The following is a 20,569-nucleotide window of genomic DNA, read 5'->3' on the forward strand; positions in this document are numbered from 1 at the left end:
AACGGAGCCGATCCCTCACGTGGGTCCCACGCCTCGCGTTCGAAAGCAAACGACGTTCTGCGTCTTGTAAGACATAAAAACAATAAGCATGGATAGTATTTCGGGTGCGATCATACCAGCACTAATGCACCGGATCCCATCAGAACTCCGCAGTTAAGCGTGCTTGGGCGAGAGTAGTACTAGGATGGGTGACCCCCTGGGAAGTCCTCGTGTTGCACCCCCTTTTTCGTTGCCCGTTTGCGTTTTTTTAGGTTTTAGGTGCGTTTTTTTTTTCTTTCTTGCTATGTCTATGCTCGGGCGGCATCCGGTTCATCGTTGATTGTTTCCGCGTTTCCCGAACGGAGCCGATCCCTCACGTGGGTCCCACGCCTCGCGTTCGAAAGCAAACGACGTTCTGCGTCTTGTAAGACATAAAAACAATAAGCATGGATAGTATTTCGGGTGCGATCATACCAGCACTAATGCACCGGATCCCATCAGAACTCCGCAGTTAAGCGTGCTTGGGCGAGAGTAGTACTAGGATGGGTGACCCCCTGGGAAGTCCTCGTGTTGCACCCCCTTTTTCGTTGCCCGTTTGCGTTTTTTTAGGTTTTAGGTGCGTTTTTTTTTTCTTTCTTGCTATGTCTATGCTCGGGCGGCATCCGGTTCATCGTTGATTTTTTCCGCGTTTCCCGAACGGAGCCGATCCCTCACGTGGGTCCCACGCCTCGCGTTCGAAAGCAAACGACGTTCTGCGTCTTGTAAGACATAAAAACAATAAGCATGGATAGTATTTCGGGTGCGATCATACCAGCACTAATGCACCGGATCCCATCAGAACTCCGCAGTTAAGCGTGCTTGGGCGAGAGTAGTACTAGGATGGGTGACCCCCTGGGAAGTCCTCGTGTTGCACCCCTTTTTCGTTGCCCGTTTGCGTTTTTTTAGGTTTTAGGTGCGTTTTTTTTTCTTTCTTGCTATGTCTATGCTCGGGCGGCATCCGGTTCATCGTTGATTGTTTCCGCGTTTCCCGAACGGAGCCGATCCCTCACGTGGGTCCCACGCCTCGCGTACGAAAGCAAACGACGTTCTGCGTCTTGTAAGACATAAAAACAATAAGCATGGATAGTATTTCGGGTGCGATCATACCAGCACTAATGCACCGGATCCCATCAGAACTCCGCAGTTAAGCGTGCTTGGGCGAGAGTAGTACTAGGATGGGTGACCCCCTGGGAAGTCCTCGTGTTGCACCCCCTTTTTCGTTGCCCGTTTGCGTTTTTTTAGGTTTTAGGTGCGTTTTTTTTTTCTTTCTTGCTATGTCTATGCTCGGGCGGCATCCGGTTCATCGTTGATTGTTTCCGCGTTTCCCGAACGGAGCCGATCCCTCACGTGGGTCCCACGCCTCGCGTACGAAAGCAAACGACGTTCTGCGTCTTGTAAGACATAAAAACAATAAGCATGGATAGTATTTCGGGTGCGATCATACCAGCACTAATGCACCGGATCCCATCAGAACTCCGCAGTTAAGCGTGCTTGGGCGAGAGTAGTACTAGGATGGGTGACCCCCTGGGAAGTCCTCGTGTTGCACCCCCTTTTTCGTTGCCCGTTTGCGTTTTTTTAGGTTTTAGGTGCGTTTTTTTTTTTCTTTCTTGCTATGTCTATGCTCGGGCGGCATCCGGTTCATCGTTGATTGTTTCCGCGTTTCCCGAACGGAGCCGATCCCTCACGTGGGTCCGACGCCTCGCGTTCGAAAGCAAACGACGTTCTGCGTCTTGTAAGACATAAAAACAATAAGCATGGATAGTATTTCGGGTGCGATCATACCAGCACTAATGCACCGGATCCCATCAGAACTCCGCAGTTAAGCGTGCTTGGGCGAGAGTAGTACTAGGATGGGTGACCCCCTGGGAAGTCCTCGTGTTGCACCCCCTTTTTCGTTGCCCGTTTGCGTTTTTTTAGGTTTTAGGTGCGTTTTTTTTTCTTTCTTGCTATGTCTATGCTCGGGCGGCATCCGGTTCATCGTTGATTGTTTCCGCGTTTCCCGAACGGAGCCGATCCCTCACGTGGGTCCCACGCCTCGCGTACGAAAGCAAACGACGTTCTGTGTCTTGTAAGACGTAAAAACAATAAGCATGGATAGTATTTCGCGTGCGATCATACCAGCACTAATGCACCGGATCCCATCAGAACTCCGCAGTTAAGCGTGCTTGGGCGAGAGTAGTACTAGGATGGGTGACCCCCTGGGAAGTCCTCGTGTTGCACCCCCTTTTTCGTTGCCCGTTTGCGTTTTTTTAGGTTTTAGGTGCGTTTTTTTTTTCTTTCTTGCTATGTCTATGCTCGGGCGGCATCCGGTTCATCGTTGATTGTTTCCGCGTTTCCCGAACGGAGCCGATCCCTCACGTGGGTCCCACGCCTCGCGTTCGAAAGCAAACGACGTTCTGCGTCTTGTAAGACATAAAAACAATAAGCATGGATAGTATTTCGGGTGCGATCATACCAGCACTAATGCACCGGATCCCATCAGAACTCCGCAGTTAAGCGTGCTTGGGCGAGAGTAGTACTAGGATGGGTGACCCCCTGGGAAGTCCTCGTGTTGCACCCCCTTTTTCGTTGCCCGTTTGCGTTTTTTTAGGTTTTAGGTGCGTTTTTTTTTTCTTTCTTGCTATGTCTATGCTCGGGCGGCATCCGGTTCATCGTTGATTGTTTCCGCGTTTCCCGAACGGAGCCGATCCCTCACGTGGGTCCCACGCCTCGCGTTCGAAAGCAAACGACGTTCTGCGTCTTGTAAGACATAAAAACAATAAGCATGGATAGTATTTCGGGTGCGATCATACCAGCACTAATGCACCGGATCCCATCAGAACTCCGCAGTTAAGCGTGCTTGGGCGAGAGTAGTACTAGGATGGGTGACCCCCTGGGAAGTCCTCGTGTTGCACCCCCTTTTTCGTTGCCCGTTTGCGTTTTTTTAGGTTTTAGGTGCGTTTTTTTTTTCTTTCTTGCTATGTCTATGCTCGGGCGGCATCCGGTTCATCGTTGATTGTTTCCGCGTTTCCCGAACGGAGCCGATCCCTCACGTGGGTCCCACGCCTCGCGTTCGAAAGCAAACGACGTTCTGCGTCTTGTAAGACATAAAAACAATAAGCATGGATAGTATTTCGGGTGCGATCATACCAGCACTAATGCACCGGATCCCATCAGAACTCCGCAGTTAAGCGTGCTTGGGCGAGAGTAGTACTAGGATGGGTGACCCCCTGGGAAGTCCTCGTGTTGCACCCCCTTTTTCGTTGCCCGTTTGCGTTTTTTTAGGTTTTAGGTGCGTTTTTTTTTTCTTTCTTGCTATGTCTATCCTCGGGCGGCATCCGGTTCATCGTTGATTGTTTCCGCGTTTCCCGAACGGAGCCGATCCCTCACGTGGGTCCCACGCCTCGCGTACGAAAGCAAACGACGTTCTGCGTCTTGTAAGACATAAAAACAATAAGCATGGATAGTATTTCGGGTGCGATCATACCAGCACTAATGCACCGGATCCCATCAGAACTCCGCAGTTAAGCGTGCTTGGGCGAGAGTAGTACTAGGATGGGTGACCCCCTGGGAAGTCCTCGTGTTGCACCCCCTTTTTCGTTGCCCGTTTGCGTTTTTTTAGGTTTTAGGTGCGTTTTTTTTTCTTTCTTGCTATGTTTATGCTCGGGCGGCATCCGGTTCATCGTTGATTGTTTCCGCGTTTCCCGAACGGAGCCGATCCCTCACGTGGGTCCCACGCCTCGCGTACGAAAGCAAACGACGTTCTGCGTCTTGTAAGACATAAAAACAATAAGCATGGATAGTATTTCGGGTGCGATCATACCAGCACTAATGCACCGGATCCCATCAGAACTCCGCAGTTAAGCGTGCTTGGGCGAGAGTAGTACTAGGATGGGTGACCCCCTGGGAAGTCCTCGTGTTGCACCCCCTTTTTCGTTGCCCGTTTGCGTTTTTTTAGGTTTTAGGTGCGTTTTTTTTTTCTTTCTTGCTATGTCTATGCTCGGGCGGCATCCGGTTCATCGTTGATTGTTTCCGCGTTTCCCGAACGGAGCCGATCCCTCACGTGGGTCCCACGCCTCGCGTTCGAAAGCAAACGACGTTCTGCGTCTTGTAAGACATAAAAACAATAAGCATGGATAGTATTTCGGGTGCGATCATACCAGCACTAATGCACCGGATCCCATCAGAACTCCGCAGTTAAGCGTGCTTGGGCGAGAGTAGTACTAGGATGGGTGACCCCCTGGGAAGTCCTCGTGTTGCACCCCCTTTTTCGTTGCCCGTTTGCGTTTTTTTAGGTTTTAGGTGCGTTTTTTTTTTCTTTCTTGCTATGTCTATGCTCGGGCGGCATCCGGTTCATCGTTGATTGTTTCCGCGTTTCCCGAACGGAGCCGATCCCTCACGTGGGTCCCACGCCTCGCGTTCGAAAGCAAACGACGTTCTGCGTCTTGTAAGACATAAAAACAATAAGCATGGATAGTATTTCGGGTGCGATCATACCAGCACTAATGCACCGGATCCCATCAGAACTCCGCAGTTAAGCGTGCTTGGGCGAGAGTAGTACTAGGATGGGTGACCCCCTGGGAAGTCCTCGTGTTGCACCCCTTTTTCGTTGCCCGTTTGCGTTTTTTTAGGTTTTAGGTGCGTTTTTTTTTCTTTCTTGCTATGTCTATGCTCGGGCGGCATCCGGTTCATCGTTGATTGTTTCCGCGTTTCCCGAACGGAGCCGATCCCTCACGTGGGTCCCACGCCTCGCGTACGAAAGCAAACGACGTTCTGCGTCTTGTAAGACATAAAAACAATAAGCATGGATAGTATTTCGGGTGCGATCATACCAGCACTAATGCACCGGATCCCATCAGAACTCCGCAGTTAAGCGTGCTTGGGCGAGAGTAGTACTAGGATGGGTGACCCCCTGGGAAGTCCTCGTGTTGCACCCCCTTTTTCGTTGCCCGTTTGCGTTTTTTTAGGTTTTAGGTGCGTTTTTTTTTTCTTTCTTGCTATGTCTATGCTCGGGCGGCATCCGGTTCATCGTTGATTGTTTCCGCGTTTCCCGAACGGAGCCGATCCCTCACGTGGGTCCCACGCCTCGCGTACGAAAGCAAACGACGTTCTGCGTCTTGTAAGACATAAAAACAATAAGCATGGATAGTATTTCGGGTGCGATCATACCAGCACTAATGCACCGGATCCCATCAGAACTCCGCAGTTAAGCGTGCTTGGGCGAGAGTAGTACTAGGATGGGTGACCCCCTGGGAAGTCCTCGTGTTGCACCCCCTTTTTCGTTGCCCGTTTGCGTTTTTTTAGGTTTTAGGTGCGTTTTTTTTTTTCTTTCTTGCTATGTCTATGCTCGGGCGGCATCCGGTTCATCGTTGATTGTTTCCGCGTTTCCCGAACGGAGCCGATCCCTCACGTGGGTCCGACGCCTCGCGTTCGAAAGCAAACGACGTTCTGCGTCTTGTAAGACATAAAAACAATAAGCATGGATAGTATTTCGGGTGCGATCATACCAGCACTAATGCACCGGATCCCATCAGAACTCCGCAGTTAAGCGTGCTTGGGCGAGAGTAGTACTAGGATGGGTGACCCCCTGGGAAGTCCTCGTGTTGCACCCCCTTTTTCGTTGCCCGTTTGCGTTTTTTTAGGTTTTAGGTGCGTTTTTTTTTCTTTCTTGCTATGTCTATGCTCGGGCGGCATCCGGTTCATCGTTGATTGTTTCCGCGTTTCCCGAACGGAGCCGATCCCTCACGTGGGTCCCACGCCTCGCGTACGAAAGCAAACGACGTTCTGTGTCTTGTAAGACGTAAAAACAATAAGCATGGATAGTATTTCGCGTGCGATCATACCAGCACTAATGCACCGGATCCCATCAGAACTCCGCAGTTAAGCGTGCTTGGGCGAGAGTAGTACTAGGATGGGTGACCCCCTGGGAAGTCCTCGTGTTGCACCCCCTTTTTCGTTGCCCGTTTGCGTTTTTTTAGGTTTTAGGTGCGTTTTTTTTTTCTTTCTTGCTATGTCTATGCTCGGGCGGCATCCGGTTCATCGTTGATTGTTTCCGCGTTTCCCGAACGGAGCCGATCCCTCACGTGGGTCCCACGCCTCGCGTTCGAAAGCAAACGACGTTCTGCGTCTTGTAAGACATAAAAACAATAAGCATGGATAGTATTTCGGGTGCGATCATACCAGCACTAATGCACCGGATCCCATCAGAACTCCGCAGTTAAGCGTGCTTGGGCGAGAGTAGTACTAGGATGGGTGACCCCCTGGGAAGTCCTCGTGTTGCACCCCCTTTTTCGTTGCCCGTTTGCGTTTTTTTAGGTTTTAGGTGCGTTTTTTTTTTCTTTCTTGCTATGTCTATGCTCGGGCGGCATCCGGTTCATCGTTGATTGTTTCCGCGTTTCCCGAACGGAGCCGATCCCTCACGTGGGTCCCACGCCTCGCGTTCGAAAGCAAACGACGTTCTGCGTCTTGTAAGACATAAAAACAATAAGCATGGATAGTATTTCGGGTGCGATCATACCAGCACTAATGCACCGGATCCCATCAGAACTCCGCAGTTAAGCGTGCTTGGGCGAGAGGAGTACTAGGATGGGTGACCCCCTGGGAAGTCCTCGTGTTGCACCCCCTTTTTCGTTGCCCGTTTGCGTTTTTTTAGGTTTTAGGTGCGTTTTTTTTTCTTTCTTGCTATGTCTATCCTCGGGCGGCATCCGGTTCATCGTTGATTGTTTCCGCGTTTCCCGAACGGAGCCGATCCCTCACGTGGGTCCCACGCCTCGCGTACGAAAGCAAACGACGTTCTGCGTCTTGTAAGAAATAAAAACAATAAGCATGGATAGTATTTCGGGTGCGATCATACCAGCACTAATGCACCGGATCCCATCAGAACTCCGCAGTTAAGCGTGCTTGGGCGAGAGTAGTACTAGGATGGGTGACCCCCTGGGAAGTCCTCGTGTTGCACCCCCTTTTTCGTTGCCCGTTTGCGTTTTTTTAGGTTTTAGGTGCGTTTTTTTTTTTCTTTCTTGCTATGTCTATGCTCGGGCGGCATCCGGTTCATCGTTGATTGTTTCCGCGTTTCCCGAACGGAGCCGATCCCTCACGTGGGTCCCACGCCTCGCGTACGAAAGCAAACGACGTTCTGCGTCTTGTAAGACATAAAAACAATAAGCATGGATAGTATTTCGGGTGCGATCATACCAGCACTAATGCACCGGATCCCATCAGAACTCCGCAGTTAAGCGTGCTTGGGCGAGAGTAGTACTAGGATGGGTGACCCCCTGGGAAGTCCTCGTGTTGCACCCCCTTTTTCGTTGCCCGTTTGCGTTTTTTTAGGTTTTAGGTGCGTTTTTTTTTCTTTCTTGCTATGTCTATGCTCGGGCGGCATCCGGTTCATCGTTGATTGTTTCCGCGTTTCCCGAACGGAGCCGATCCCTCACGTGGGTCCCACGCCTCGCGTACGAAAGCAAACGACGTTCTGCGTCTTGTAAGACATAAAAACAATAAGCATGGATAGTATTTCGGGTGCGATCATACCAGCACTAATGCACCGGATCCCATCAGAACTCCGCAGTTAAGCGTGCTTAGGCGAGAGTAGTACTAGGATGGGTGACCCCCTGGGAAGTCCTCGTGTTGCACCCCCTTTTTCGTTGCCCGTTTGCGTTTTTTTAGGTTTTAGGTGCGTTTTTTTTTCTTTCTTGCTATGTCTATGCTCGGGCGGCATCCGGTTCATCGTTGATTGTTTCCGCGTTTCCCGAACGGAGCCGATCCCTCACGTGGGTCCCACGCCTCGCGTTCGAAAGCAAACGACGTTCTGCGTCTTGTAAGACATAAAAACAATAAGCATGGATAGTATTTCGGGTGCGATCATACCAGCACTAATGCACCGGATCCCATCAGAACTCCGCAGTTAAGCGTGCTTGGGCGAGAGGAGTACTAGGATGGGTGACCCCCTGGGAAGTCCTCGTGTTGCACCCCCTTTTTCGTTGCCCGTTTGCGTTTTTTTAGGTTTTAGGTGCGTTTTTTTTTCTTTCTTGCTATGTCTATCCTCGGGCGGCATCCGGTTCATCGTTGATTGTTTCCGCGTTTCCCGAACGGAGCCGATCCCTCACGTGGGTCCCACGCCTCGCGTACGAAAGCAAACGACGTTCTGCGTCTTGTAAGAAATAAAAACAATAAGCATGGATAGTATTTCGGGTGCGATCATACCAGCACTAATGCACCGGATCCCATCAGAACTCCGCAGTTAAGCGTGCTTGGGCGAGAGTAGTACTAGGATGGGTGACCCCCTGGGAAGTCCTCGTGTTGCACCCCCTTTTTCGTTGCCCGTTTGCGTTTTTTTAGGTTTTAGGTGCGTTTTTTTTTTCTTTCTTGCTATGTCTATGCTCGGGCGGCATCCGGTTCATCGTTGATTGTTTCCGCGTTTCCCGAACGGAGCCGATCCCTCACGTGGGTCCCACGCCTCGCGTACGAAAGCAAACGACGTTCTGCGTCTTGTAAGACATAAAAACAATAAGCATGGATAGTATTTCGGGTGCGATCATACCATCACTAATGCACCGGATCCCATCAGAACTCCGCAGTTAAGCGTGCTTGGGCGAGAGTAGTACTAGGATGGGTGACCCCCTGGGAAGTCCTCGTGTTGCACCCCCTTTTTCGTTGCCCGTTTGCGTTTTTTTAGGTTTTAGGTGCGTTTTTTTTTTCTTTCTTGCTATGTCTATGCTCGGGCGGCATCCGGTTCATCGTTGATTGTTTCCGCGTTTCCCGAACGGAGCCGATCCCTCACGTGGGTCCCACGCCTCGCGTACGAAAGCAAACGACGTTCTGCGTCTTGTAAGACATAAAAACAATAAGCATGGATAGTATTTCGGGTGCGATCATACCAGCACTAATGCACCGGATCCCATCAGAACTCCGCAGTTAAGCGTGCTTGGGCGAGAGTAGTACTAGGATGGGTGACCCCCTGGGAAGTCCTCGTGTTGCACCCCCTTTTTCGTTGCCCGTTTGCGTTTTTTTAGGTTTTAGGTGCGTTTTTTTTTTTCTTTCTTGCTATGTCTATGCTCGGGCGACATCCGGTTCATCGTTGATTGTTTCCGCGTTTCCCGAACGGAGCCGATCCCTCACGTGGGTCCCACGCCTCGCGTACGAAAGCAAACGACGTTCTGCGTCTTGTAAGACATAAAAACAATAAGCATGGATAGTATTTCGGGTGCGATCATACCAGCACTAATGCACCGGATCCCATCAGAACTCCGCAGTTAAGCGTGCTTGGGCGAGAGTAGTACTAGGATGGGTGACCCCCTGGGAAGTCCTCGTGTTGCACCCCCTTTTTCGTTGCCCGTTTGCGTTTTTTTAGGTTTTAGGTGCGTTTTTTTTTTGTTTCTTGCTATGTCTATGCTCGGGCGGCATCCGGTTCATCGTTGATTGTTTCCGCGTTTCCCGAACGGAGCCGATCCCTCACGTGGGTCCCACGCCTCGCGTTCGAAAGCAAACGACGTTCTGCGTCTTGTAAGACATAAAAACAATAAGCATGGATAGTATTTCGGGTGCGATCATACCAGCACTAATGCACCGGATCCCATCAGAACTCCGCAGTTAAGCGTGCTTGGGCGAGAGGAGTACTAGGATGGGTGACCCCCTGGGAAGTCCTCGTGTTGCACCCCCTTTTTCGTTGCCCGTTTGCGTTTTTTTAGGTTTTAGGTGCGTTTTTTTTTTCTTTCTTGCTATGTCTATCCTCGGGCGGCATCCGGTTCATCGTTGATTCTTTCCGCGTTTCCCGAACGGAGCCGATCCCTCACGTGGGTCCCACGCCTCGCGTACGAAAGCAAACGACGTTCTGCGTCTTGTAAGACATAAAAACAATAAGCATGGATAGTATTTCGGGTGCGATCATACCAGCACTAATGCACCGGATCCCATCAGAACTCCGCAGTTAAGCGTGCTTGGGCGAGAGTAGTACTAGGATGGGTGACCCCCTGGGAAGTCCTCGTGTTGCACCCCCTTTTTCGTTGCCCGTTTGCGTTTTTTTAGGTTTTAGGTGCGTTTTTTTTTTCTTTCTTGCTATGTCTATGCTCGGGCGGCATCCGGTTCATCGTTGATTGTTTCCGCGTTTCCCGAACGGAGCCGATCCCTCACGTTGGTCCCACGCCTCGCGTACGAAAGCAAACGACGTTCTGCGTCTTGTAAGACATAAAAACAATAAGCATGGATAGTATTTCGGGTGCGATCATACCATCACTAATGCACCGGATCCCATCAGAACTCCGCAGTTAAGCGTGCTTGGGCGAGAGTAGTACTAGGATGGGTGACCCCCTGGGAAGTCCTCGTGTTGCACCCCCTTTTTCGTTGCCCGTTTGCGTTTTTTTAGGTTTTAGGTGCGTTTTTTTTTTCTTTCTTGCTATGTCTATGCTCGGGCGGCATCCGGTTCATCGTTGATTGTTTCCGCGTTTCCCGAACGGAGCCGATCCCTCACGTGGGTCCCACGCCTCGCGTACGAAAGCAAACGACGTTCTGCGTCTTGTAAGACATAAAAACAATAAGCATGGATAGTATTTCGGGTGCGATCATACCAGCACTAATGCACCGGATCCCATCAGAACTCCGCAGTTAAGCGTGCTTGGGCGAGAGTAGTACTAGGATGGGTGACCCCCTGGGAAGTCCTCGTGTTGCACCCCCTTTTTCGTTGCCCGTTTGCGTTTTTTTAGGTTTTAGGTGCGTTTTTTTTTCTTTCTTGCTATGTCTATGCTCGGGCGGCATCCGGTTCATCGTTGATTGTTTCCGCGTTTCCCGAACGGAGCCGATCCCTCACGTGGGTCCCACGCCTCGCGTACGAAAGCAAACGACGTTCTGCGTCTTGTAAGACATAAAAACAATAAGCATGGATAGTATTTCGGGTGCGATCATACCAGCACTAATGCACCGGATCCCATCAGAACTCCGCAGTTAAGCGTGCTTGGGCGAGAGTAGTACTAGGATGGGTGACCCCCTGGGAAGTCCTCGTGTTGCACCCCCTTTTTCGTTGCCCGTTTGCGTTTTTTTAGGTTTTAGGTGCGTTTTTTTTTTCTTTCTTGCTATGTCTATGCTCGGGCGGCATCCGGTTCATCGTTGATTGTTTCCGCGTTTCCCGAACGGAGCCGATCCCTCACGTGGGTCCCACGCCTCGCGTACGAAAGCAAACGACGTTCTGCGTCTTGTAAGACATAAAAACAATAAGCATGGATAGTATTTCGGGTGCGATCATACCAGCACTAATGCACCGGATCCCATCAGAACTCCGCAGTTAAGCGTGCTTGGGCGAGAGTAGTACTAGGATGGGTGACCCCCTGGGAAGTCCTCGTGTTGCACCCCCTTTTTCGTTGCCCGTTTGCGTTTTTTTAGGTTTTAGGTGCGTTTTTTTTTTTCTTTCTTGCTATGTCTATGCTCGAGCGGCATCCGGTTCATCGTTGATTGTTTCCGCGTTTCCCGAACGGAGCCGATCCCTCACGTGGGTCCCACGCCTCGCGTACGAAAGCAAACGACGTTCTGCGTCTTGTAAGACATAAAAACAATAAGCATGGATAGTATTTCGGGTGCGATCATACCAGCACTAATGCACCGGATCCCATCAGAACTCCGCAGTTAAGCGTGCTTGGGCGAGAGTAGTACTAGGATGGGTGACCCCCTGGGAAGTCCTCGTGTTGCACCCCCTTTTTCGTTGCCCGTTTGCGTTTTTTTAGGTTTTAGGTGCGTTTTTTTTTTTCTTTCTTGCTATGTCTATGCTCGAGCGGCATCCGGTTCATCGTTGATTCTTTCCGCGTTTCCCGAACGGAGCCGATCCCTCACGTGGGTCCCACGCCTCGCGTACGAAAGCAAACGACGTTCTGCGTCTTGTAAGACATAAAAACAATAAGCATGGATAGTATTTCGGGTGCGATCATACCAGCACTAATGCACCGGATCCCATCAGAACTCCGCAGTTAAGCGTGCTTGGGCGAGAGTAGTACTAGGATGGGTGACCCCCTGGGAAGTCCTCGTGTTGCACCCCCTTTTTCGTTGCCCGTTTGCGTTTTTTTAGGTTTTAGGTGCGTTTTTTTTTTCTTTCTTGCTATGTCTATGCTCGGGCGGCATCCGGTTCATCGTTGATTGTTTCCGCGTTTCCCGAACGGAGCCGATCCCTCACGTGGGTCCCACGCCTCGCGTTCGAAAGCAAACGACGTTCTGCGTCTTGTAAGACATAAAAACAATAAGCATGGATAGTATTTCGGGTGCGATCATACCAGCACTAATGCACCGGATCCCATCAGAACTCCGCAGTTAAGCGTGCTTGGGCGAGAGGAGTACTAGGATGGGTGACCCCCTGGGAAGTCCTCGTGTTGCACCCCCTTTTTCGTTGCCCGTTTGCGTTTTTTTAGGTTTTAGGTGCGTTTTTTTTTTCTTTCTTGCTATGTCTATCCTCGGGCGGCATCCGGTTCATCGTTGATTGTTTCCGCGTTTCCCGAACGGAGCCGATCCCTCACGTGGGTCCCACGCCTCGCGTACGAAAGCAAACGACGTTCTGCGTCTTGTAAGAAATAAAAACAATAAGCATGGATAGTATTTCGGGTGCGATCATACCAGCACTAATGCACCGGATCCCATCAGAACTCCGCAGTTAAGCGTGCTTGGGCGAGAGTAGTACTAGGATGGGTGACCCCCTGGGAAGTCCTCGTGTTGCACCCCCTTTTTCGTTGCCCGTTTGCGTTTTTTTAGGTTTTAGGTGCGTTTTTTTTTTCTTTCTTGCTATGTCTATGCTCGAGCGGCATCCGGTTCATCGTTGATTGTTTCCGCGTTTCCCGAACGGAGCCGATCCCTCACGTGGGTCCCACGCCTCGCGTACGAAAGCAAACGACGTTCTGCGTCTTGTAAGACATAAAAACAATAAGCATGGATAGTATTTCGGGTGCGATCATACCAGCACTAATGCACCGGATCCCATCAGAACTCCGCAGTTAAGCGTGCTTGGGCGAGAGTAGTACTAGGATGGGTGACCCCCTGGGAAGTCCTCGTGTTGCACCCCCTTTTTCGTTGCCCGTTTGCGTTTTTTTAGGTTTTAGGTGCGTTTTTTTTTTCTTTCTTGCTATGTCTATGCTCGGGCGGCATCCGGTTCATCGTTGATTGTTTCCGCGTTTCCCGAACGGAGCCGATCCCTCACGTTGGTCCCACGCCTCGCGTACGAAAGCAAACGACGTTCTGCGTCTTGTAAGACATAAAAACAATAAGCATGGATAGTATTTCGGGTGCGATCATACCATCACTAATGCACCGGATCCCATCAGAACTCCGCAGTTAAGCGTGCTTGGGCGAGAGTAGTACTAGGATGGGTGACCCCCTGGGAAGTCCTCGTGTTGCACCCCCTTTTTCGTTGCCCGTTTGCGTTTTTTTAGGTTTTAGGTGCGTTTTTTTTTTCTTTCTTGCTATGTCTATGCTCGGGCGGCATCCGGTTCATCGTTGATTGTTTCCGCGTTTCCCGAACGGAGCCGATCCCTCACGTGGGTCCCACGCCTCGCGTACGAAAGCAAACGACGTTCTGCGTCTTGTAAGACATAAAAACAATAAGCATGGATAGTATTTCGGGTGCGATCATACCAGCACTAATGCACCGGATCCCATCAGAACTCCGCAGTTAAGCGTGCTTGGGCGAGAGTAGTACTAGGATGGGTGACCCCCTGGGAAGTCCTCGTGTTGCACCCCCTTTTTCGTTGCCCGTTTGCGTTTTTTTAGGTTTTAGGTGCGTTTTTTTTCCTTTCTTGCTATGTCTATGCTCGGGCGGCATCCGGTTCATCGTTGATTGTTTCCGCGTTTCCCGAACGGAGCCGATCCCTCACGTGGGTCCCACGCCTCGCGTACGAAAGCAAACGACGTTCTGCGTCTTGTAAGACATAAAAACAATAAGCATGGATAGTACTTCGGGTGCGATCATACCAGCACTAATGCACCGGATCCCATCAGAACTCCGCAGTTAAGCGTGCTTGGGCGAGAGTAGTACTAGGATGGGTGACCCCCTGGGAAGTCCTCGTGTTGCACCCCCTTTTTCGTTGCCCGTTTGCGTTTTTTTAGGTTTTAGGTGCGTTTTTTTTTTCTTTCTTGCTATGTCTATGCTCGGGCGGCATCCGGTTCATCGTTGATTGTTTCCGCGTTTCCCGAACGGAGCCGATCCCTCACGTGGGTCCCACGCCTCGCGTACGAAAGCAAACGACGTTCTGCGTCTTGTAAGACATAAAAACAATAAGCATGGATAGTATTTCGGGTGCGATCATACCAGCACTAATGCACCGGATCCCATCAGAACTCCGCAGTTAAGCGTGCTTGGGCGAGAGTAGTACTAGGATGGGTGACCCCCTGGGAAGTCCTCGTGTTGCACCCCCTTTTTCGTTGCCCGTTTGCGTTTTTTTAGGTTTTAGGTGCGTTTTTTTTTTCTTTCTTGCTATGTCTATGCTCGAGCAGCATCCGGTTCATCGTTGATTGTTTCCGCGTTTCCCGAACGGAGCCGATCCCTCACGTGGGTCCCACGCCTCGCGTACGAAAGCAAACGACGTTCTGCGTCTTGTAAGACATAAAAACAATAAGCATGGATAGTATTTCGGGTGCGATCATACCAGCACTAATGCACCGGATCCCATCAGAACTCCGCAGTTAAGCGTGCTTGGGCGAGAGTAGTACTAGGATGGGTGACCCCCTGGGAAGTCCTCGTGTTGCACCCCCTTTTTCGTTGCCCGTTTGCGTTTTTTTAGGTTTTAGGTGCGTTTTTTTTTTCTTTCTTGCTATGTCTATGCTCGGGCGGCATCCGGTTCATCGTTGATTGTTTCCGCGTTTCCCGAACGGAGCCGATCCCTCACGTGGGTCCCACGCCTCGCGTACGAAAGCAAACGACGTTCTGCGTCTTGTAAGACATAAAAACAATAAGCATGGATAGTATTTCGGGTGCGATCATACCAGCACTAATGCACCGGATCCCATCAGAACTCCGCAGTTAAGCGTGCTTGGGCGAGAGTAGTACTAGGATGGGTGACCCCCTGGGAAGTCCTCGTGTTGCACCCCCTTTTTCGTTGCCCGTTTGCGTTTTTTTAGGTTTTAGGTGCGTTTTTTTTTTCTTTCTTGCTATGTCTATGCTCGGGCGGCATCCGGTTCATCGTTGATTGTTTCCGCGTTTCCCGAACGGAGCCGATCCCTCACGTGGGTCCCACGCCTCGCGTTCGAAAGCAAACGACGTTCTGCGTCTTGTAAGACATAAAAACAATAAGCATGGATAGTATTTCGGGTGCGATCATACCAGCACTAATGCACCGGATCCCATCAGAACTCCGCAGTTAAGCGTGCTTGGGCGAGAGGAGTACTAGGATGGGTGACCCCCTGGGAAGTCCTCGTGTTGCACCCCCTTTTTCGTTGCCCGTTTGCGTTTTTTTAGGTTTTAGGTGCGTTTTTTTTTTTCTTTCTTGCTATGTCTATCCTCGGGCGGCATCCGGTTCATCGTTGATTCTTTCCGCGTTTCCCGAACGGAGCCGATCCCTCACGTGGGTCCCACGCCTCGCGTACGAAAGCAAACGACGTTCTGCGTCTTGTAAGAAATAAAAACAATAAGCATGGATAGTATTTCGGGTGCGATCATACCAGCACTAATGCACCGGATCCCATCAGAACTCCGCAGTTAAGCGTGCTTGGGCGAGAGTAGTACTAGGATGGGTGACCCCCTGGGAAGTCCTCGTGTTGCACCCCCTTTTTCGTTGCCCGTTTGCGTTTTTTTAGGTTTTAGGTGCGTTTTTTTTTTCTTTCTTGCTATGTCTATGCTCGAGCGGCATCCGGTTCATCGTTGATTCTTTCCGCGTTTCCCGAACGGAGCCGATCCCTCACGTGGGTCCCACGCCTCGCGTACGAAAGCAAACGACGTTCTGCGTCTTGTAAGACATAAAAACAATAAGCATGGATAGTATTTCGGGTGCGATCATACCAGCACTAATGCACCGGATCCCATCAGAACTCCGCAGTTAAGCGTGCTTGGGCGAGAGTAGTACTAGGATGGGTGACCCCCTGGGAAGTCCTCGTGTTGCACCCCCTTTTTCGTTGCCCGTTTGCATTTTTTTAGGTTTTAGGTGCGTTTTTTTTTTCTTTCTTGCTATGTCTATGCTCGGGCGGCATCCGGTTCATCGTTGATTGTTTCCGCGTTTCCCGAACGGAGTTGATCCCTCACGTGGGTCCCACGCCTCGCGTACGAAAGCAAACGACGTTCTGCGTCTTGTAAGACATAAAAACAATAAGCATGGATAGTATTTCCGGTGCGATCATACCATCACTAATGCACCGGATCCCATCAGAACTCCGCAGTTAAGCGTGCTTGGGCGAGAGTAGTACTAGGATGGGTGACCCCCTGGGAAGTCCTCGTGTTGCACCCCCTTTTTCGTTGCCCGTTTGCGTTTTTTTAGGTTTTAGGTGCGTTTTTTTTTTCTTTCTTGCTATGTCTATGCTCGGGCGGCATCCGGTTCATCGTTGATTGTTTCCGCGTTTCCCGAACGGAGTTGATCCCTCACGTGGGTCCCACGCCTCGCGTACGAAAGCAAACGACGTTCTGCGTCTTGTAAGACATAAAAACAATAAGCATGGATAGTATTTCGGGTGCGATCATACCATCACTAATGCACCGGATCCCATCAGAACTCCGCAGTTAAGCGTGCTTGGGCGAGAGTAGTACTAGGATGGGTGACCCCCTGGGAAGTCCTCGTGTTGCACCCCCTTTTTCGTTGCCCGTTTGCGTTTTTTTAGGTTTTAGGTGCGTTTTTTTTTCTTTCTTGCTATGTCTATGCTCGGGCGGCATCCGGTTCATCGTTGATTGTTTCCGCGTTTCCCGAACGGAGCCGATCCCTCACGTGGGTCCCACGCCTCGCGTACGAAAGCAAACGACGTTCTGCGTCTTGTAAGACATAAAAACAATAAGCATGGATAGTATTTCGGGTGCGATCATACCAGCACCAATGCACCGGATCCCATCAGAACTCCGCAGTTAAGCGTGCTTGGGCGAGAGTAGTACTAGGATGGGTGACCCCCTGGGAAGTCCTCGTGTTGCACCCCCTTTTTCGTTGCCCGTTTGCGTTTTTTTAGGTTTTAGGTGCGTTTTTTTTTTCTTTCTTGCTATGTCTATGCTCGGGCGGCATCCGGTTCATCGTTGATTGTTTCCGCGTTTCCCGAACGGAGCCGATCCCTCACGTGGGTCCCACGCCTCGCGTACGAAAGCAAACGACGTTCTGCGTCTTGTAAGACATAAAAACAATAAGCATGGATAGTATTTGGGGTGCGATCATACCAGCACTAATGCACCGGATCCCATCAGAACTACGCAGTTAAGCGTGCTTGGGCGAGAGTAGTACTAGGATGGGTGACCCCCTGGGAAGTCCTCGTGTTGCACCCCCTTTTTCGTTGCCCGTTTGCGTTTTTTTAGGTTTTAGGTGCGTTTTTTTTTTCTTTCTTGCTATGTCTATGCTCGGGCGGCATCCGGTTCATCGTTGATTGTTTCCGCGTTTCCCGAACGGAGCCGATCCCTCACGTGGGTCCCACGCCTCGCGTACGAAAGCAAACGACGTTCTGCGTCTTGTAAGACATAAAAACAATAAGCATGGATAGTATTTCGGGTGCGATCATACCATCACTAATGCACCGGATCTCATCAGAACTCCGTAGTTAAGCGTGCTTGGGCGAGAGTAGTACTAGGATGGGTGACCCCCTGGGAAGTCCTCGTGTTGCACCCCCTTTTTCGTTGCCCGTTTGCGTTTTTTTAGGTTTTAGATGCGTTTTTTTTTTCTTTCTTGCTATGTCTATCCTCAGGCGGCATCCGGTTCATCGTTGATTGTTTCCGCGTTTCCCGAACGGAGCCGATCCCTCACGTGGGTCCCTCGCCTCGCGTACGAAAGCAAACGACGTTCTGCGTCTTGTAAGACATAAAAACAATAAGCATGGATAGTATTTCGGGTGCGATCATACCAGCACCAATGCACCGGATCCCATCAGAACTCCGCAGTTAAGCGTGCTTGGGCGAGAGTAGTACTAGGATGGGTGACCCCCTGGGAAGTCCTCGTGTTGCACCCCCTTTTTCGTTGCCCGTTTGCGTTTTTTTAGGTTTTAGGTGCGTTTTTTTTTCTTTCTTGCTATGTCTATGCTCGGGCGGCATCCGGTTCATCGTTGATTGTTTCCGCGTTTCCCGAACGGAGCCGATCCCTCACGTGGGTCCCACGCCTCGCGTACGAAAGCAAACGACGTTCTGCGTCTTGTAAGACATAAAAACAATAAGCATGGATAGTATTTCGGGTGCGATCATACCAGCACTAATGCACCGGATCCCATCAGAACTCCGCAGTTAAGCGTGCTTGGGCGAGAGTAGTACTAGGATGGGTGACCCCCTGGGAAGTCCTCGTGTTGCACCCCCTTTTTCGTTGCCCGTTTGCGTTTTTTTAGGTTTTAGGTGCGTTTTTTTTTTCTTTCTTGCTATGTCTATGCTCGGGCGGCATCCGGTTCATCGTTGATTGTTTCCGCGTTTCCCGAACGGAGCCGATCCCTCACGTGGGTCCCACGCCTCGCGTACGAAAGCAAACGACGTTCTGCGTCTTGTAAGACATAAAAACAATAAGCATGGATAGTATTTCGGGTGCGATCATACCAGCACTAATGCACCGGATCCCATCAGAACTCCGTAGTTAAGCGTGCTTGGGCGAGAGTAGTACTAGGATGGGTGACCCCCTGGGAAGTCCTCGTGTTGCACCCCCTTTTTCGTTGCCCGTTTGCGTTTTTTTAGGTTTTAGATGCGTTTTTTTTTCTTTCTTGCTATGTCTATCCTCAGGCGGCATCCGGTTCATCGTTGATTGTTTCCGCGTTTCCCGAACGGAGCCGATCCCTCACGTGGGTCCCTCGCCTCGCGTACGAAAGCAAACGACGTTCTGCGTCTTGTAAGACATAAAAACAATAAGCATGGATAGTATTTCGGGTGCGATCATACCAGCACCAATGCACCGGATCCCATCAGAACTCCGCAGTTAAGCGTGCTTGGGCGAGAGTAGTACTAGGATGGGTGACCCCCTGGGAAGTCCTCGTGTTGCACCCCCTTTTTCGTTGCCCGTTTGCGTTTTTTTAGGTTTTAGGTGCGTTTTTTTTTCTTTCTTGCTATGTCTATGCTCGGGCGGCATCCGGTTCATCGTTGATTGTTTCCGCGTTTCCCGAACGGAGCCGATCCCTCACGTGGGTCCCACGCCTCGCGTACGAAAGCAAACGACGTTCTGCGTCTTGTAAGACATAAAAACAATAAGCATGGATAGTATTTCGGGTGCGATCATACCAGCACTAATGCACCGGATCCCATCAGAACTCCGCAGTTAAGCGTGCTTGGGCGAGAGTAGTACTAGGATGGGTGACCCCCTGGGAAGTCCTCGTGTTGCACCCCCTTTTTCGTTGCCCGTTTGCGTTTTTTTAGGTTTTAGGTGCGTTTTTTTTTTCTTTCTTGCTATGTCTATGCTCGGGCGGCATCCGGTTCATCGTTGATTGTTTCCGCGTTTCCCGAACGGAGCCGATCCCTCACGTGGGTCCCACGCCTCGCGTACGAAAGCAAACGACGTTCTGCGTCTTGTAAGACATAAAAACAATAAGCATGGATAGTATTTCGGGTGCGATCATACCAGCACTAATGCACCGGATCCCATCAGAACTCCGCAGTTAAGCGTGCTTGGGCGAGAGTAGTACTAGGATGGGTGACCCCCTGGGAAGTCCTCGTGTTGCACCCCCTTTTTCGTTGCCCGTTTGCGTTTTTTTAGGTTTTAGGTGCGTTTTTTTTTCTTTCTTGCTATGTCTATGCTCGGGCGGCATCCGGTTCATCGTTGATTGTTTCCGCGTTTCCCGAACGGAGCCGATCCCTCACGTGGGTCCCACGCCTCGCGTACGAAAGCAAACGACGTTCTGCGTCTTGTAAGACATAAAAACAATAAGCATGGATAGTATTTCGGGTGCGATCATACCAGCACTAATGCACCGGATCCCATCAGAACTCCGCAGTTAAGCGTGCTTGGGCGAGAGTAGTACTAGGATGGGTGACCCCCTGGGAAGTCCTCGTGTTGCACCCCCTTTTTCGTTGCCCGTTTGCGTTTTTTTAGGTTTTAGGTGCGTTTTTTTTTTCTTTCTTGCTATGTCTATGCTCGGGCGGCATCCGGTTCATCGTTGATTGTTTCCGCGTTTCCCGAACGGAGCCGATCCCTCACGTGGGTCCCACGCCTCGCGTACGAAAGCAAACGACGTTCTGCGTCTTGTAAGACATAAAAACAATAAGCATGGATAGTATTTCGGGTGCGATCATACCAGCACTAATGCACCGGATCCCATCAGAACTCCGCAGTTAAGCGTGCTTGGGCGAGAGTAGTACTAGGATGGGTGACCCCCTGGGAAGTCCTCGTGTTGCACCCCCTTTTTCGTTGCCCGTTTGCGTTTTTTTAGGTTTTAGGTGCGTTTTTTTTTTCTTTCTTGCTATGTCTATGCTCGGGCGGCATCCGGTTCATCGTTGATTGTTTCCGCGTTTCCCGAACGGAGCCGATCCCTCACGTGG

At 50.7% G+C, this 20,569-nt stretch overlaps 61 non-coding genes across 61 annotated transcripts; all 61 read left to right on the forward strand.

The window, feature by feature from the left end:
* Positions 1–102: 102 nt before the first annotated feature.
* Positions 103–221, forward strand: LOC145082511 (5S ribosomal RNA). Its single transcript, XR_013697022.1, has one exon. It is a non-coding gene; the product is annotated as a 5S ribosomal RNA (ribosomal RNA).
* A 218-nt stretch (positions 222–439) lies between these two features.
* On the forward strand, positions 440–558 carry LOC145082512 (5S ribosomal RNA). The gene has a single exon (XR_013697023.1). It is a non-coding gene; the product is annotated as a 5S ribosomal RNA (ribosomal RNA).
* A 218-nt stretch (positions 559–776) lies between these two features.
* LOC145082514 (5S ribosomal RNA) lies at positions 777–895 on the forward strand. Its single transcript, XR_013697024.1, has one exon. It is a non-coding gene; the product is annotated as a 5S ribosomal RNA (ribosomal RNA).
* A 216-nt stretch (positions 896–1,111) lies between these two features.
* On the forward strand, positions 1,112–1,230 carry LOC145082515 (5S ribosomal RNA). Its single transcript, XR_013697025.1, has one exon. It is a non-coding gene; the product is annotated as a 5S ribosomal RNA (ribosomal RNA).
* A 218-nt stretch (positions 1,231–1,448) lies between these two features.
* Positions 1,449–1,567, forward strand: LOC145082516 (5S ribosomal RNA). The gene has a single exon (XR_013697026.1). It is a non-coding gene; the product is annotated as a 5S ribosomal RNA (ribosomal RNA).
* Positions 1,568–1,786: 219 nt separating this feature from the next.
* Positions 1,787–1,905, forward strand: LOC145082517 (5S ribosomal RNA). The gene has a single exon (XR_013697027.1). It is a non-coding gene; the product is annotated as a 5S ribosomal RNA (ribosomal RNA).
* A 217-nt stretch (positions 1,906–2,122) lies between these two features.
* Positions 2,123–2,241, forward strand: LOC145083921 (5S ribosomal RNA). The gene has a single exon (XR_013698383.1). It is a non-coding gene; the product is annotated as a 5S ribosomal RNA (ribosomal RNA).
* Positions 2,242–2,459: 218 nt separating this feature from the next.
* LOC145082518 (5S ribosomal RNA) lies at positions 2,460–2,578 on the forward strand. The gene has a single exon (XR_013697028.1). It is a non-coding gene; the product is annotated as a 5S ribosomal RNA (ribosomal RNA).
* Positions 2,579–2,796: 218 nt separating this feature from the next.
* Positions 2,797–2,915, forward strand: LOC145082519 (5S ribosomal RNA). The gene has a single exon (XR_013697029.1). It is a non-coding gene; the product is annotated as a 5S ribosomal RNA (ribosomal RNA).
* A 218-nt stretch (positions 2,916–3,133) lies between these two features.
* LOC145082521 (5S ribosomal RNA) lies at positions 3,134–3,252 on the forward strand. The gene has a single exon (XR_013697031.1). It is a non-coding gene; the product is annotated as a 5S ribosomal RNA (ribosomal RNA).
* A 218-nt stretch (positions 3,253–3,470) lies between these two features.
* Positions 3,471–3,589, forward strand: LOC145082522 (5S ribosomal RNA). Its single transcript, XR_013697032.1, has one exon. It is a non-coding gene; the product is annotated as a 5S ribosomal RNA (ribosomal RNA).
* A 217-nt stretch (positions 3,590–3,806) lies between these two features.
* Positions 3,807–3,925, forward strand: LOC145082523 (5S ribosomal RNA). The gene has a single exon (XR_013697033.1). It is a non-coding gene; the product is annotated as a 5S ribosomal RNA (ribosomal RNA).
* Positions 3,926–4,143: 218 nt separating this feature from the next.
* LOC145082525 (5S ribosomal RNA) lies at positions 4,144–4,262 on the forward strand. Its single transcript, XR_013697034.1, has one exon. It is a non-coding gene; the product is annotated as a 5S ribosomal RNA (ribosomal RNA).
* Positions 4,263–4,480: 218 nt separating this feature from the next.
* On the forward strand, positions 4,481–4,599 carry LOC145082526 (5S ribosomal RNA). The gene has a single exon (XR_013697035.1). It is a non-coding gene; the product is annotated as a 5S ribosomal RNA (ribosomal RNA).
* A 216-nt stretch (positions 4,600–4,815) lies between these two features.
* Positions 4,816–4,934, forward strand: LOC145082527 (5S ribosomal RNA). Its single transcript, XR_013697036.1, has one exon. It is a non-coding gene; the product is annotated as a 5S ribosomal RNA (ribosomal RNA).
* A 218-nt stretch (positions 4,935–5,152) lies between these two features.
* Positions 5,153–5,271, forward strand: LOC145082528 (5S ribosomal RNA). Its single transcript, XR_013697037.1, has one exon. It is a non-coding gene; the product is annotated as a 5S ribosomal RNA (ribosomal RNA).
* Positions 5,272–5,490: 219 nt separating this feature from the next.
* Positions 5,491–5,609, forward strand: LOC145082529 (5S ribosomal RNA). Its single transcript, XR_013697038.1, has one exon. It is a non-coding gene; the product is annotated as a 5S ribosomal RNA (ribosomal RNA).
* A 217-nt stretch (positions 5,610–5,826) lies between these two features.
* Positions 5,827–5,945, forward strand: LOC145083922 (5S ribosomal RNA). The gene has a single exon (XR_013698384.1). It is a non-coding gene; the product is annotated as a 5S ribosomal RNA (ribosomal RNA).
* A 218-nt stretch (positions 5,946–6,163) lies between these two features.
* On the forward strand, positions 6,164–6,282 carry LOC145082530 (5S ribosomal RNA). Its single transcript, XR_013697040.1, has one exon. It is a non-coding gene; the product is annotated as a 5S ribosomal RNA (ribosomal RNA).
* A 218-nt stretch (positions 6,283–6,500) lies between these two features.
* Positions 6,501–6,619, forward strand: LOC145083399 (5S ribosomal RNA). The gene has a single exon (XR_013697878.1). It is a non-coding gene; the product is annotated as a 5S ribosomal RNA (ribosomal RNA).
* Positions 6,620–6,836: 217 nt separating this feature from the next.
* Positions 6,837–6,955, forward strand: LOC145082531 (5S ribosomal RNA). The gene has a single exon (XR_013697041.1). It is a non-coding gene; the product is annotated as a 5S ribosomal RNA (ribosomal RNA).
* A 219-nt stretch (positions 6,956–7,174) lies between these two features.
* On the forward strand, positions 7,175–7,293 carry LOC145082533 (5S ribosomal RNA). The gene has a single exon (XR_013697043.1). It is a non-coding gene; the product is annotated as a 5S ribosomal RNA (ribosomal RNA).
* A 217-nt stretch (positions 7,294–7,510) lies between these two features.
* On the forward strand, positions 7,511–7,629 carry LOC145084576 (5S ribosomal RNA). Its single transcript, XR_013699017.1, has one exon. It is a non-coding gene; the product is annotated as a 5S ribosomal RNA (ribosomal RNA).
* Positions 7,630–7,846: 217 nt separating this feature from the next.
* LOC145083400 (5S ribosomal RNA) lies at positions 7,847–7,965 on the forward strand. The gene has a single exon (XR_013697879.1). It is a non-coding gene; the product is annotated as a 5S ribosomal RNA (ribosomal RNA).
* Positions 7,966–8,182: 217 nt separating this feature from the next.
* On the forward strand, positions 8,183–8,301 carry LOC145082534 (5S ribosomal RNA). The gene has a single exon (XR_013697044.1). It is a non-coding gene; the product is annotated as a 5S ribosomal RNA (ribosomal RNA).
* A 218-nt stretch (positions 8,302–8,519) lies between these two features.
* On the forward strand, positions 8,520–8,638 carry LOC145084783 (5S ribosomal RNA). Its single transcript, XR_013699213.1, has one exon. It is a non-coding gene; the product is annotated as a 5S ribosomal RNA (ribosomal RNA).
* Positions 8,639–8,856: 218 nt separating this feature from the next.
* On the forward strand, positions 8,857–8,975 carry LOC145082536 (5S ribosomal RNA). Its single transcript, XR_013697045.1, has one exon. It is a non-coding gene; the product is annotated as a 5S ribosomal RNA (ribosomal RNA).
* A 219-nt stretch (positions 8,976–9,194) lies between these two features.
* Positions 9,195–9,313, forward strand: LOC145082537 (5S ribosomal RNA). Its single transcript, XR_013697046.1, has one exon. It is a non-coding gene; the product is annotated as a 5S ribosomal RNA (ribosomal RNA).
* Positions 9,314–9,531: 218 nt separating this feature from the next.
* On the forward strand, positions 9,532–9,650 carry LOC145083401 (5S ribosomal RNA). Its single transcript, XR_013697880.1, has one exon. It is a non-coding gene; the product is annotated as a 5S ribosomal RNA (ribosomal RNA).
* Positions 9,651–9,868: 218 nt separating this feature from the next.
* LOC145082538 (5S ribosomal RNA) lies at positions 9,869–9,987 on the forward strand. Its single transcript, XR_013697047.1, has one exon. It is a non-coding gene; the product is annotated as a 5S ribosomal RNA (ribosomal RNA).
* Positions 9,988–10,205: 218 nt separating this feature from the next.
* Positions 10,206–10,324, forward strand: LOC145084784 (5S ribosomal RNA). The gene has a single exon (XR_013699214.1). It is a non-coding gene; the product is annotated as a 5S ribosomal RNA (ribosomal RNA).
* A 218-nt stretch (positions 10,325–10,542) lies between these two features.
* On the forward strand, positions 10,543–10,661 carry LOC145082539 (5S ribosomal RNA). Its single transcript, XR_013697048.1, has one exon. It is a non-coding gene; the product is annotated as a 5S ribosomal RNA (ribosomal RNA).
* A 217-nt stretch (positions 10,662–10,878) lies between these two features.
* On the forward strand, positions 10,879–10,997 carry LOC145082540 (5S ribosomal RNA). The gene has a single exon (XR_013697049.1). It is a non-coding gene; the product is annotated as a 5S ribosomal RNA (ribosomal RNA).
* Positions 10,998–11,215: 218 nt separating this feature from the next.
* LOC145082541 (5S ribosomal RNA) lies at positions 11,216–11,334 on the forward strand. Its single transcript, XR_013697050.1, has one exon. It is a non-coding gene; the product is annotated as a 5S ribosomal RNA (ribosomal RNA).
* A 219-nt stretch (positions 11,335–11,553) lies between these two features.
* LOC145082542 (5S ribosomal RNA) lies at positions 11,554–11,672 on the forward strand. Its single transcript, XR_013697051.1, has one exon. It is a non-coding gene; the product is annotated as a 5S ribosomal RNA (ribosomal RNA).
* Positions 11,673–11,891: 219 nt separating this feature from the next.
* LOC145082543 (5S ribosomal RNA) lies at positions 11,892–12,010 on the forward strand. Its single transcript, XR_013697052.1, has one exon. It is a non-coding gene; the product is annotated as a 5S ribosomal RNA (ribosomal RNA).
* A 218-nt stretch (positions 12,011–12,228) lies between these two features.
* LOC145083402 (5S ribosomal RNA) lies at positions 12,229–12,347 on the forward strand. The gene has a single exon (XR_013697881.1). It is a non-coding gene; the product is annotated as a 5S ribosomal RNA (ribosomal RNA).
* Positions 12,348–12,565: 218 nt separating this feature from the next.
* Positions 12,566–12,684, forward strand: LOC145082545 (5S ribosomal RNA). Its single transcript, XR_013697054.1, has one exon. It is a non-coding gene; the product is annotated as a 5S ribosomal RNA (ribosomal RNA).
* Positions 12,685–12,902: 218 nt separating this feature from the next.
* Positions 12,903–13,021, forward strand: LOC145082546 (5S ribosomal RNA). Its single transcript, XR_013697055.1, has one exon. It is a non-coding gene; the product is annotated as a 5S ribosomal RNA (ribosomal RNA).
* A 218-nt stretch (positions 13,022–13,239) lies between these two features.
* On the forward strand, positions 13,240–13,358 carry LOC145084785 (5S ribosomal RNA). Its single transcript, XR_013699215.1, has one exon. It is a non-coding gene; the product is annotated as a 5S ribosomal RNA (ribosomal RNA).
* A 218-nt stretch (positions 13,359–13,576) lies between these two features.
* On the forward strand, positions 13,577–13,695 carry LOC145082547 (5S ribosomal RNA). The gene has a single exon (XR_013697056.1). It is a non-coding gene; the product is annotated as a 5S ribosomal RNA (ribosomal RNA).
* Positions 13,696–13,912: 217 nt separating this feature from the next.
* LOC145082548 (5S ribosomal RNA) lies at positions 13,913–14,031 on the forward strand. Its single transcript, XR_013697057.1, has one exon. It is a non-coding gene; the product is annotated as a 5S ribosomal RNA (ribosomal RNA).
* A 218-nt stretch (positions 14,032–14,249) lies between these two features.
* LOC145082549 (5S ribosomal RNA) lies at positions 14,250–14,368 on the forward strand. The gene has a single exon (XR_013697058.1). It is a non-coding gene; the product is annotated as a 5S ribosomal RNA (ribosomal RNA).
* A 218-nt stretch (positions 14,369–14,586) lies between these two features.
* Positions 14,587–14,705, forward strand: LOC145082550 (5S ribosomal RNA). Its single transcript, XR_013697059.1, has one exon. It is a non-coding gene; the product is annotated as a 5S ribosomal RNA (ribosomal RNA).
* Positions 14,706–14,923: 218 nt separating this feature from the next.
* On the forward strand, positions 14,924–15,042 carry LOC145082552 (5S ribosomal RNA). Its single transcript, XR_013697060.1, has one exon. It is a non-coding gene; the product is annotated as a 5S ribosomal RNA (ribosomal RNA).
* Positions 15,043–15,260: 218 nt separating this feature from the next.
* Positions 15,261–15,379, forward strand: LOC145083403 (5S ribosomal RNA). The gene has a single exon (XR_013697882.1). It is a non-coding gene; the product is annotated as a 5S ribosomal RNA (ribosomal RNA).
* A 219-nt stretch (positions 15,380–15,598) lies between these two features.
* Positions 15,599–15,717, forward strand: LOC145082553 (5S ribosomal RNA). The gene has a single exon (XR_013697061.1). It is a non-coding gene; the product is annotated as a 5S ribosomal RNA (ribosomal RNA).
* Positions 15,718–15,935: 218 nt separating this feature from the next.
* LOC145082554 (5S ribosomal RNA) lies at positions 15,936–16,054 on the forward strand. Its single transcript, XR_013697062.1, has one exon. It is a non-coding gene; the product is annotated as a 5S ribosomal RNA (ribosomal RNA).
* A 218-nt stretch (positions 16,055–16,272) lies between these two features.
* LOC145085338 (5S ribosomal RNA) lies at positions 16,273–16,391 on the forward strand. The gene has a single exon (XR_013699741.1). It is a non-coding gene; the product is annotated as a 5S ribosomal RNA (ribosomal RNA).
* A 218-nt stretch (positions 16,392–16,609) lies between these two features.
* Positions 16,610–16,728, forward strand: LOC145084786 (5S ribosomal RNA). Its single transcript, XR_013699216.1, has one exon. It is a non-coding gene; the product is annotated as a 5S ribosomal RNA (ribosomal RNA).
* Positions 16,729–16,945: 217 nt separating this feature from the next.
* Positions 16,946–17,064, forward strand: LOC145083291 (5S ribosomal RNA). The gene has a single exon (XR_013697768.1). It is a non-coding gene; the product is annotated as a 5S ribosomal RNA (ribosomal RNA).
* Positions 17,065–17,282: 218 nt separating this feature from the next.
* LOC145084937 (5S ribosomal RNA) lies at positions 17,283–17,401 on the forward strand. The gene has a single exon (XR_013699359.1). It is a non-coding gene; the product is annotated as a 5S ribosomal RNA (ribosomal RNA).
* A 218-nt stretch (positions 17,402–17,619) lies between these two features.
* On the forward strand, positions 17,620–17,738 carry LOC145085096 (5S ribosomal RNA). The gene has a single exon (XR_013699510.1). It is a non-coding gene; the product is annotated as a 5S ribosomal RNA (ribosomal RNA).
* Positions 17,739–17,956: 218 nt separating this feature from the next.
* LOC145083292 (5S ribosomal RNA) lies at positions 17,957–18,075 on the forward strand. Its single transcript, XR_013697769.1, has one exon. It is a non-coding gene; the product is annotated as a 5S ribosomal RNA (ribosomal RNA).
* Positions 18,076–18,292: 217 nt separating this feature from the next.
* Positions 18,293–18,411, forward strand: LOC145082555 (5S ribosomal RNA). Its single transcript, XR_013697063.1, has one exon. It is a non-coding gene; the product is annotated as a 5S ribosomal RNA (ribosomal RNA).
* A 218-nt stretch (positions 18,412–18,629) lies between these two features.
* LOC145082817 (5S ribosomal RNA) lies at positions 18,630–18,748 on the forward strand. The gene has a single exon (XR_013697321.1). It is a non-coding gene; the product is annotated as a 5S ribosomal RNA (ribosomal RNA).
* A 217-nt stretch (positions 18,749–18,965) lies between these two features.
* Positions 18,966–19,084, forward strand: LOC145083293 (5S ribosomal RNA). Its single transcript, XR_013697770.1, has one exon. It is a non-coding gene; the product is annotated as a 5S ribosomal RNA (ribosomal RNA).
* Positions 19,085–19,301: 217 nt separating this feature from the next.
* On the forward strand, positions 19,302–19,420 carry LOC145082557 (5S ribosomal RNA). Its single transcript, XR_013697066.1, has one exon. It is a non-coding gene; the product is annotated as a 5S ribosomal RNA (ribosomal RNA).
* A 218-nt stretch (positions 19,421–19,638) lies between these two features.
* Positions 19,639–19,757, forward strand: LOC145082558 (5S ribosomal RNA). Its single transcript, XR_013697067.1, has one exon. It is a non-coding gene; the product is annotated as a 5S ribosomal RNA (ribosomal RNA).
* A 217-nt stretch (positions 19,758–19,974) lies between these two features.
* On the forward strand, positions 19,975–20,093 carry LOC145082559 (5S ribosomal RNA). The gene has a single exon (XR_013697068.1). It is a non-coding gene; the product is annotated as a 5S ribosomal RNA (ribosomal RNA).
* A 218-nt stretch (positions 20,094–20,311) lies between these two features.
* LOC145082560 (5S ribosomal RNA) lies at positions 20,312–20,430 on the forward strand. The gene has a single exon (XR_013697069.1). It is a non-coding gene; the product is annotated as a 5S ribosomal RNA (ribosomal RNA).
* Positions 20,431–20,569: the final 139 nt, after the last annotated feature.

The sequence above is a fragment of the Lactuca serriola genome, chromosome 1, assembly GCF_051521515.1.
Source record: "Lactuca serriola cultivar US96UC23 chromosome 1, Lser_US96UC23_V15, whole genome shotgun sequence".
Taxonomy (NCBI): domain Eukaryota; kingdom Viridiplantae; phylum Streptophyta; class Magnoliopsida; order Asterales; family Asteraceae; genus Lactuca; species Lactuca serriola.